Source organism: Malania oleifera, chromosome 5, assembly GCF_029873635.1.
Source record: "Malania oleifera isolate guangnan ecotype guangnan chromosome 5, ASM2987363v1, whole genome shotgun sequence".
In the NCBI taxonomy this organism is placed as follows: Eukaryota; Viridiplantae; Streptophyta; class Magnoliopsida; order Santalales; family Ximeniaceae; genus Malania; species Malania oleifera.
In genome coordinates, this window is record NC_080421.1 from 19,199,434 (window position 1) to 19,209,730 (window position 10,297).

Consider the following 10,297-nt stretch of genomic DNA (forward strand, 5'->3'; position numbering starts at 1 on the left):
GGGAACACTGATCATTTAAGTAGAAGGGACACAACTGCGAAAAAGAAGGAAATTGATAGTTAATTTTATCCTTCTTTAAAAAAGGAGTTGTTGGAGTTTGAAATATTGACTTCGAGATGGACGAAAAAGTATTTAATATGGGTTCCGGATGGAAGCTGTCAGGAGAGGAAATATATATTTAATTGGACCTTGAAATGGTGAATTGGAGATGGGCCCTGCGCTACGCAGCTGCCACGGAGAAAAGAAAAGAAATAATATTTGATATGGGGACTGGTGAAGATGGGGTTATGGGTTATGGATGTTGCCGGAGCCTGTGGAGATGGGGTTTTCGGCGATTTTGGAGGCTGGGAAACTTCACGGCCGTCGGTTTAGAAGAAAACCAGATTGACACAGAAAAGACCGCAGATGAAGAGGAAGAGTGAGGAGTGAACCGAAAAGAAAACTAGTAGAGAGTGGCCGTGGTAGGAGAGAGAGAAGAAACGACGGCGGCGCAGAAAGGAGTTCCGGGTGCCTCTGCTGTTTGCGAACGAGATTGAGCTGCAGGGGCGGGGAGACTGCTGCGTTTAGGTTCAACCGAAGATGGGATTCGAAGAAGGGAGAAAATGATTCAGATTTTTCAAACAAGTATGTGCTATTGTAATTTAAAATTTTCTTTTTTAATATAGAAAATACAGATTCCTTAATACAATATTAATTATTAACTGGTGATAATCTTATTCTTAATATATATTTATAAGATATGGTTATCAAATTAATTTATATTTAAAATAGCATTAATAATTAAATTAAAAATTTTAGTCTGTTAATTTAAATTTGCATATGGTTTTTTATTCATTCTAGAATTTAATTATGTTTTATTAATAATTAATAAGTTATAATGCATAATAAAATAATGTTATTAATTTTTAATTGATAATTTAATCAATAATTATGTTAACTGTTATTTTTAATCAACATTTAAATATTTTTATCAAGTAAAAATAATGTAATATTATTTTTGATTAACAATAATTTTATCCTTAATTTATATTTATAACATATGATTATCATATTAATTTATGTTAAATTAATATTATTAATTAAGTTAATATTTTTAATTTTTATATTAATTGAATTAATACATGGTTCTTTTTCTTTATTTCAAAATTGAATTATTTTTTATTAATAATTAATATATTATAATACTTAATAAAATAATATATGATTATTTTTTAATGTATTTTTAAATTAAAAAATACTCATTAATTTTTTTTTTATATTTATAAATTGACCTTGTTTACGAATAGTGTCACTTATAAATGGTTAAAACACTATCTTGATTAGTTCTCAAAATTTATTTAAATAATATTTTGAAAGAATGGCTATAAAAAATAAAGTCAAGTACTACCTTTTTATAAAAATAAAAAAATATTTATTTTAATTGATATAAGCTCTTTAATTATCTATTCCATATTTAATAAATTTATTCTTTTTCAAAAAAGATTGACAAAACTTGTAAGTACCATCTCCAATTGAGTTTTTTCTCATTTTATTATTATTTTATAATAAAATATAAAATAATATTTTGTTTGGGAAAATTATTCTTAGTTTGATGCTCACGTAATCTCGCTGCTTGGTTCAATGAGATTTAAACAAATCTCGTTGGATCAAGCAGCGAGATTTGCCACGTGTCAGGACCAGCTTATTTCCTAGATAAATCTCGCTGGACCATACAACGAGATTTGCTTGTCACGTGTCACTCAATCGATTGAACTACCATTTGAAGAACAAGTCTTTCGTACGTCGGCGGTTCATACTTTGTGGTATCTTTGAGATTTTTGGGAGGAGTTCATGATGGAACTAGAAGGAGTGTACGTCATGGTGACACATCAATATAGGGAAGATAATAGTGCGATTGATTTTCTTACTAAGGAAGGAGAAATGAGAAATAATATAATTTACGAAAAACAATACCTTCTACCACGTTATGTGAAAGGTATTTTTCGGATAGATACGTGGGGTCTTACTTTCGTTTGTTGTTAGTTCAACTCTCGAGTTTTGTTTGGTGAATTTTGATTTGTTTATGGTTATTTTTTGTGTCTCTATCTTCTTTGTTAGTTTTGTTTAATTTTGTTGTCCTGATTTGGTTGGTTGCTGGTGTTGTTTGTAGGAGAGTTTTATTTTATTTTTTTGTAATCTCCTTTTTGCTTATCTTGTAATCACAGTATATTTATATCAAAAGTGAAGATTTATTAATTTATAAATGGAGGAGCCGCCCTCTTTTAGTAAAAAAAAAAAAAAAAAGCCATGCGTGATTTGACTGTACCCTAAAAGGTTGTTGAGTACATTCAGTCTTGGGTTGGCTGAGTATTTGTGGAACCTCACTTAAGAGTACTCAAGAATGGTTGTTCCTCCATTGATTGATTTATTTAAAAAAGGAAATTAGGAAAAGATATGAACATAGGCATGTTAGGGTGTCTTTTGAGTAACTGAAGAAGGTTGCATCTCCATTGCATAATTATGTTTTTAACAGAACTTTGGGGGTTATAAGAACAAGAACATACTGTAGCATTTGAGGATAAAAAATTAAAGGATGCTATGATAAGATATCCACTCACCAGAAGACGAAGGCTAAGGTGGTGCATTGGCTAGAGTTTAAAAGGCTATGTTACATTAAGAAGATGCCAAGTTAGCATTTGTTAGGATTTAAATGTCTGTTTGGTTTGTAGAATGAAATGAAATCAAATTTTAGGAATAGAATCACATTTCTATATTTGATTTGCGAAATTAAGGGTAAAATTGTATCTTAGCTAAAATACGATTTCTGCAAGTGGGGTAATCGTGATTCTAGTCCAGATAGTATGAAATCAATTTTCATTTCATGAAATCAGACTCATTTAATAAGTAAAAATATTATAAAAAATAACAAAAAGTATTAGTAATACTAATTGCAATTACTATTATAATAAAACCAACAACAACTAATAATAATTGCAATAACAATAATATTTATTCTGAAGATAATAATAAAATAATAAAAAATAGTAATAATAAAAAAGGCTAAAATAATAATTAGTATTATTTTAAGGATAAGAAATTATAAAATAGTAAAAAACTACTAATAATTTCAATAAAATAAATATTTATTATTGTAAAATAACAATAACAACAAGAACAATGGTAATACAAAAGTTAGTACACAAGTTTTTCTTCATTGTTTATTATGGTGAGGCGATCCTCATTGTTGAACCAATTACTTGTAGGGTGTAAGAGTCGAGAGGATTAATAATAAAAGGAAGGGTAAAATTAAATACAGTGATTTTTATTCTCTTTATATCTATTCATGATTCATGACACAATTTATAAACCAATAGAAGGAGATATTATACAGGGGACTTGCATTTTCATGGGTCCTCATGCTTGTTTTATGAATGTAAAACACGTGACGATGAGTTTCATATTTATTAATATTAAATATATGAGGAATGAGATCAATTTACCACATGTTTCATATTTATGATTGCTACATGGAGGGGTAGGTCCCCTGTATAATTCCCTTGATAGATGCACTAGTACCTTCTCTACACTAAACGATACTCTTGAATCTAACATACTTTCACATACCAAACCCTATAATTATTTTCCTTAAGTTTAACTTAAAACTTTTATAAATTGGAACTTAAATAAAAGGAGAACAACCCTGTTGAACTTAAAGATTGTGCAAACCCCTATTTTTATATATCTCATATTATCTTGCCACCATTAAGGTGTCAAGTCCCTTCTAACATGCATGTGCTGACAATTAAGAAAAATTATTATCCTTAAAATATATATATTTTTGATAATATAGCAGAGATTTCATGAGACTTTAACCAAAATAGGCACACTAAGCATGTAAATAGTTGATCACAACATCTTCATTCAACCCTATTCATCCCTAAGAATCCAACCCTCTCTTTCCACAACATTATTGCTAGGCACTCTATCCTTATGGGTGAGCATTCAGCCGGTACTGTTGGGGAATAAACCTGGAGCAACAATCACACACGAAGAAAAAATAAAGCACATCCACACTGGAACACCGAATTTACATGGTTCGGTCGAATCTGACCTACGTCCACGGGAGCACACACTATTGCACTATACTGGAGAATAAATTACAAGGAGGAGCCACTGCTCAACTCTTTCAGTCTCTCTCCTCTCTCTATCTTACTGCAACTCTCTGCACTCTGCTCTCTGCACATACACAACTCACACCTCTCTCAGCTCACTTGCACACAACAACACTCACACAACTACCTTATATACATAGCACCACCCTTTATATATATATATACACAGGGAATGGAAAAAATCAAAGATGAAGGCTGCAGTTTTTCAGCATTGTCTGCAGAGTAGGTGGCCGCCGGTCTTCAACGTCCAAGTTGGTGGCTGGGCTGGTGCGGCTGTTGGCGACTCCACATCGATAATCTCAACAATCTCCCACTTGGAGATGGAGACAACATCTCAACTAGTGTATAGGCAAATGATGTGCTCATGTCTGCCTTCAAGCATGAAGACCAACTGAAGTTGAGCACAACTTTAGTTTCTCTGTAGTCACCACTTTCGTCAACATGTCAGCTGGATTTCTGCTACCTTGAATCTTTTCAAGTGTCAGTACTTCATCTTCTAATAAAGATTTGATGAAGTGATAACGCAATCCGATATGTTTGGTTCTAGAATGAAATGCAGAGTTCTTTGCCAGATGTATCGCACTCTGACTGTCGCTGTACAAAGCATTCCTCTTCTGCTTTAACCCAAGCACTGTCAACAAACCCTAAAGCCAAATCATCTCTTTGCTGGCTTCTGTCACTACTATGTACTCAACTTCTGTAGTGGATAGGACAACAATATTTTGTATCTGCGACATCCAACTAACAGCTGTTGTGCCAACAGTGAACACGTATCCAGTGGTGCTCCTGCGGTGATCGATTTCACCAGCAAAATCGGCATCTACATACCCTTTGACTTTCAAGTCTCCTTTGCCGAAACATAAGCACTTATCAATAGTGCCTCTGAGGTACCTGAAGATCCACTTCACTGCTTCCCAGTGAGTCTTCCTTGGATTAGACATGAATCTACTGATTGCTCCCACTGCTTGGCCAATGTCCGGTCTGGTACAAACCATGGCGTATATGAGACTTCCAATGGCTGAGACGTAAGGTACCTTAGCCATGAAGTCCTTCTCTTCATCTGTCTAGGGAACCTGATCCTTGGAGAGGCGAAAGTGTCCTGCCAAAGGTGTATTTACTGTTTTGGTGTTACTCATGTTAAACCTCTGTAGAACACGGCTAATGTACTCTGACTGAGATAACTGCAATGTTCCCTATCGCTTATCTTTGGAGATCCGCATCCCAAGTATCTGCTTCGCTAAGCGTAAGTCCTTCAAGTCAAATTCCATTGACAATTGCTGCTTCAATTTCCTGATCTCTTCTATATCTGGTCCTGCGATTAACATGTCATCCACATATAATAACAGAATGATATAGCTATACTGATCGGCGTTACACTTTAGAAAATCATTCGTGCGCATAAAGCCATCAAAATTCCGGTACCATTGTCTGGGAGCTTGTTTGAGACCGTACAAGCTCTTCTTCAACCTGCACACCAGATTCTCTTTACCTTTCTCTAAGAATCCTTCTGGTTGATGCATGTAGATTTCCTCATCAAGATCACCGTGAAGATACGCCGCCTTCACATCTAACTGCTCAAGATGTAAACCCTATGAGGCAACAATACTCAGAACAGATCTGATGGTTGTCAACTTCACAACTAGTATAAAAATGTTGGTGTAGTCAATTCCTTCCTTCTGCTCGAAACCTTTAACTACCAACCGAGCCTTGTATCTCCTAGAGCCTTCTTACATTTGGGCAACTCAGCTAGTTCCCACGTTCTATTGGAGGTGAGGGACTTCATCTCGTTCTTCATCGCAAGCTCCCACTTGCTTGCATCTCCTGCCTGACATGCTTCATCAAAGCATTCAGGTTCTCCTCCATCTGTAAGAAGTAAATAATCTATATACCTTCTGTTTGGTACATGGGGCCGAGTAGATCTCCTAAGTTTCGGAGTTGGAGTAGGAGGCGGTGGTGTGACGATCTACTCCACTGGTTCCTCCGCCTGAGGATTCTCGGCATTCTGTTGTTGTGTCACGACATATTCTAAGACATTATCTATATCTACATAGGTTGATTCTCTCTAAACTGGTTTAGTGGATTCTGCTGTGTGCCTTTCTTTGTACATCACCTTTTCATCAAAAATCACATCTCTGCTTCTGATCACCTTTTTTTTTCATCATCCCAAATGTGGTATCCAAATTCATCTCCACCATAACCGATAAAAGTGCATTTCCGAGATTTTGGATCCAGCTTGTCCCTGACATGATCATTAATATGTACATATGCAACACAACCAAAAACTTTCAAATGTGAATGTCTTACCTCTTTGTTACTTCAAACTTCTTCTGGTAGGCTATAGTCCAATAGTACTGAAGGACTTCTATTAATCAAATAAACTACTGTGTTGATTGCATCTGCCCAAAACATCTTTGGCAAGCCTGACTGCATACGCATGCTTTTGGCTTTTTCTGTCAACGTTCTGTTCATCCACTCGGCTACGCCATTCTGTTGAGGCGTACCTAGCACAGTATTTTCCATTTTGATACCATACTCATAGCAGAATTTCTTGAACTTGGTGTCAACATACTTTCCATTGTTATTAGTTCTCAGCCTTTTGATTTTCAAACCAGTTTCGTTTTCTACCATCGCTTTCCAATTTTTAAAAGCATCAAAAACATCAGATTTATACTTCAGGAAGTAAACCCATACCTTCTGTGAATGATCATCGATAAACATGATGAAACAATGCTTTCCTCCTATAGACGAAATGGTTGTTGGTCCTCATACATCTGAATGGACTAGCTCAAGTCTCTCCTTCTTCGAGGTACTGATGTTTGTCTGGAAACTGACTCTCTTCTGTTACCCAAATATGCAATCTTCACATGTGTTGATTTTCACTGACTGTAAATCACTCAACTTACCATTTGAGTGCATCACCCTGAGTCCCTTCTCACTTAGGTGTTCGAGTCGTTGATGCCATAGGTTGCTATCATCATTTCCTCTAGCAATTGTAATAGACATACATGCATCAGGAGTTACATAAAGAGTACCACTTTTCTTACCTCGAGCAATTATCAATACACCCTTCGAAATCTTCCATTTATCACCAATGAAAGATGTGTTATAACCTTTATCTACCAATTGACCGACTGAGATCAAATTCTTCCTTAGGTCTGGAATATACCTGACATCTCTCAGTTTCCATACTAACCCATTCATTTTGATCTTCACTGTCCCCTTACTGGCAATGTCGCAAGGTTGATCATTGCTCAGATATACTTTACTGAAATTACCTAATGTATACTCCTCCAGGCAATCTCTGCTGCAAGTAGCATGAAATGAAGCTCTAGAGTCTAACACCCAAGACTCCTTTTTGCTCTCCAAAGAGCAGATCAACAAATCATCATTTTTGGAAGCAATATTTGCTTTTGTCTTTGCCCTCATCTTTTCCTTCTGACTTCTGCACTGGTTCTTATAATGACCAATTTTTCAACAGTTCCAGCACTCAATAATTTTAGTGCTCTGAGAACCTGTGTCTTGAGTACCTCTTGGATTTCTAGATTTAGACCGCTTAGGCATAGATCAGCTGCGGTTTTTTGATCGTCCATGCCTGTTTCCTTTACCTCCACTCTCCATGTTCAAGGCTGAACTCGAAGAGGAGCCATGGTTTGTCTGCATTCTGATTTCCTCCGTCAAAATCATGCTGACTACCTCATCGTATACAAGCTTCGATTTTTCCTGCGGAGCTACTGATGGCAGTAACGACACCATTCCAACTTTTAGGCAACTGAATGAGAATTAATAGGGCCCGAATCTCATTATCAAACGTTATCCCGACTGAGGTGAGTTGATTAGACAACTCATTGAAGTTATTCAAATGCCTGCTGAAACTCTCACTTACAGATATGCTCATTGTAAATAGTCTTTTCATGAGATGTACCTTGTTTGCGGCTGAAGGCTGCTCGTACATATTAGAGAGCGCATCCATCAGAGACTAGGTGGATGTTATATGCTTGATATTGAACACCACAGATTTTGACAACGTCATTCTAATGGCTCCGAAGGCTTTTTGGTCAAGCAACTCCCGCTCGCTTTCCTTCATGGATTATGGCTTCTCCATCAGTGGTAAGTGCAACTCCTTACCAAATAAATAGTTCTCGATCTGCATTTTCCAGAAATCGAAGTTTGTGCCGTCAAACATCTCGATCCGAGAACTCTTTTTGTTTGACATCTTGATTCACTGATTTAGAGATGGAATTAGCTCAATCAAAAAGCACAGTTGGATCCGAAACGGCCGAAAACCTTAGAAATGGCTTAAGTCATTAGAAAAACGGACCCGAAATGGTTTTGAAAAGCCCGGTCAAACTTTCGATCAAACCTGGTCAACTTTAACGGAATATTCCTTACACGGACGGAATATTCCTTGGCGGCGTTGTTAACGCCGTTAATTGCACCGTCTACTGATATGGCACGTGGGGGCCTACTGCTGACGTCTCACTGTGGGGCTCGCTTCCTGGCGAGTGGCTGTGTGGGCCCACTGTGGGACCCACTTGCTGACATGGCATTGACGTGGCGTGTGGGCTGGGCTGACGTGTTGGCTAACTCGTCCGCTGACGTGGCAATGACGCGGCTACTGACTGGCCGCTTACTCGGTGCCACGTGGCACTGACAGGTCGCTGACATAGTGCGTTTAACGTGGCAGGTCTCTGCTTGTGGGTCGGATCTGGTTCTCGCGGACCAGGTCTCATGTCAACCCGGTATGAGTGTGTGTCCGGATCGAGTCGGGTTCTATCCGGGTCGGGTTGAGTTTGTCAGGGCGAGGTGGACGCATGGATGCACGTGCGATGTGTGACAAGCAGGTGTCGGCGCGTTAACGGCGCGTGGGGAGGCGTCTTTCTACAATGTGGTGCATGGTGGCGCGTGTGGCGTCGTCCGTGCTCTGTTCAAACCCTGGTTATAGCCGTTGGCTTCGTCTCGGCTAGAGGAGTTCGATGGTAGCCTCAAAATTAAATTTTGAGCTATTGGACAGAGGCTCAAAATTCGGGAATTTTTCTCCGATCTAGCGATTCTACTCCAACCAAGCTCTGATACCAATTGTTGGGGAATAAACCTAGAGCAACAATCACACACGAAGAAAAAATAAAGCACATCCACACTGGAACACCGGATTTACGTGGTTCGGTCGAATTTGACCTACGTTCACAGGAGCACACACCACTGCACTATACTGGAGAATAAATTACAAAGAGGAGCCACTGCTCAACTCTCTCTATCTCTCTCTCTCTTACTGCAACTCTCTGCACTCTGCTCTCTGCACACACACAACTCAGACCTCTCTCAGCTCACTTGCACACAACAACACTCACACAGCTACCTTACATACATAGCACCACCCTCATATATATATGTACAGGGAACGGAAAAAATCAAAGATGAAGGCTGCTGTTTTCAGCATTGTCTGCAGAGTAGGTGGATGCCGGTCTTCAACGTTCAAGTTGGTGGTTGAGCTAGTGCGGCTGTCAGCGACTCCACACCGATAATCTCAACAGGTACAGTTAATTAACTGAATTGACCAAAAAGTTTTGGATAAAAAATCTCATTAAATGAACCAAATCAAAATTCTATCTTAACTAAATTCAAAACCAATCAAACTGAATTTTAGTTAAATCGACTAACTGATTTTAAACATTTAATATTTTGATATATATATATATATATAATATAAATAATACATATAAAATTTTAGTGTATATATATAATATATATAATTATTAATTTATATTATTTAATTAATTTGGTTAACAGAATATATTAAACTCAAAAACTGAACCAAAAATCGAAAATCAAAATTCAACAAAAGTAAAAATCGAGCCAAACTGAATAACTTTTTGACTAAATTTGAGTCTATCAAATTTACTTGATTAATTTAGTTTGTTTGATTTGAACCGAATTATACTCAATCCAATCCATCCTAGAGAAATTAAGTGAAGGAGAAATAGAGGTGTCATTCTTCGTGTGTCCAACCCAACGCCTCCTCCCTTTTCAATGCCCCACTAAATACTTAAACACTGTGTTTAGAAATATAAATTTTGAATTTTAAATTTAAATATAAGTAAATTTAGACAAATTTCATTATAATTTAATATTATATTTTATTTAAATTT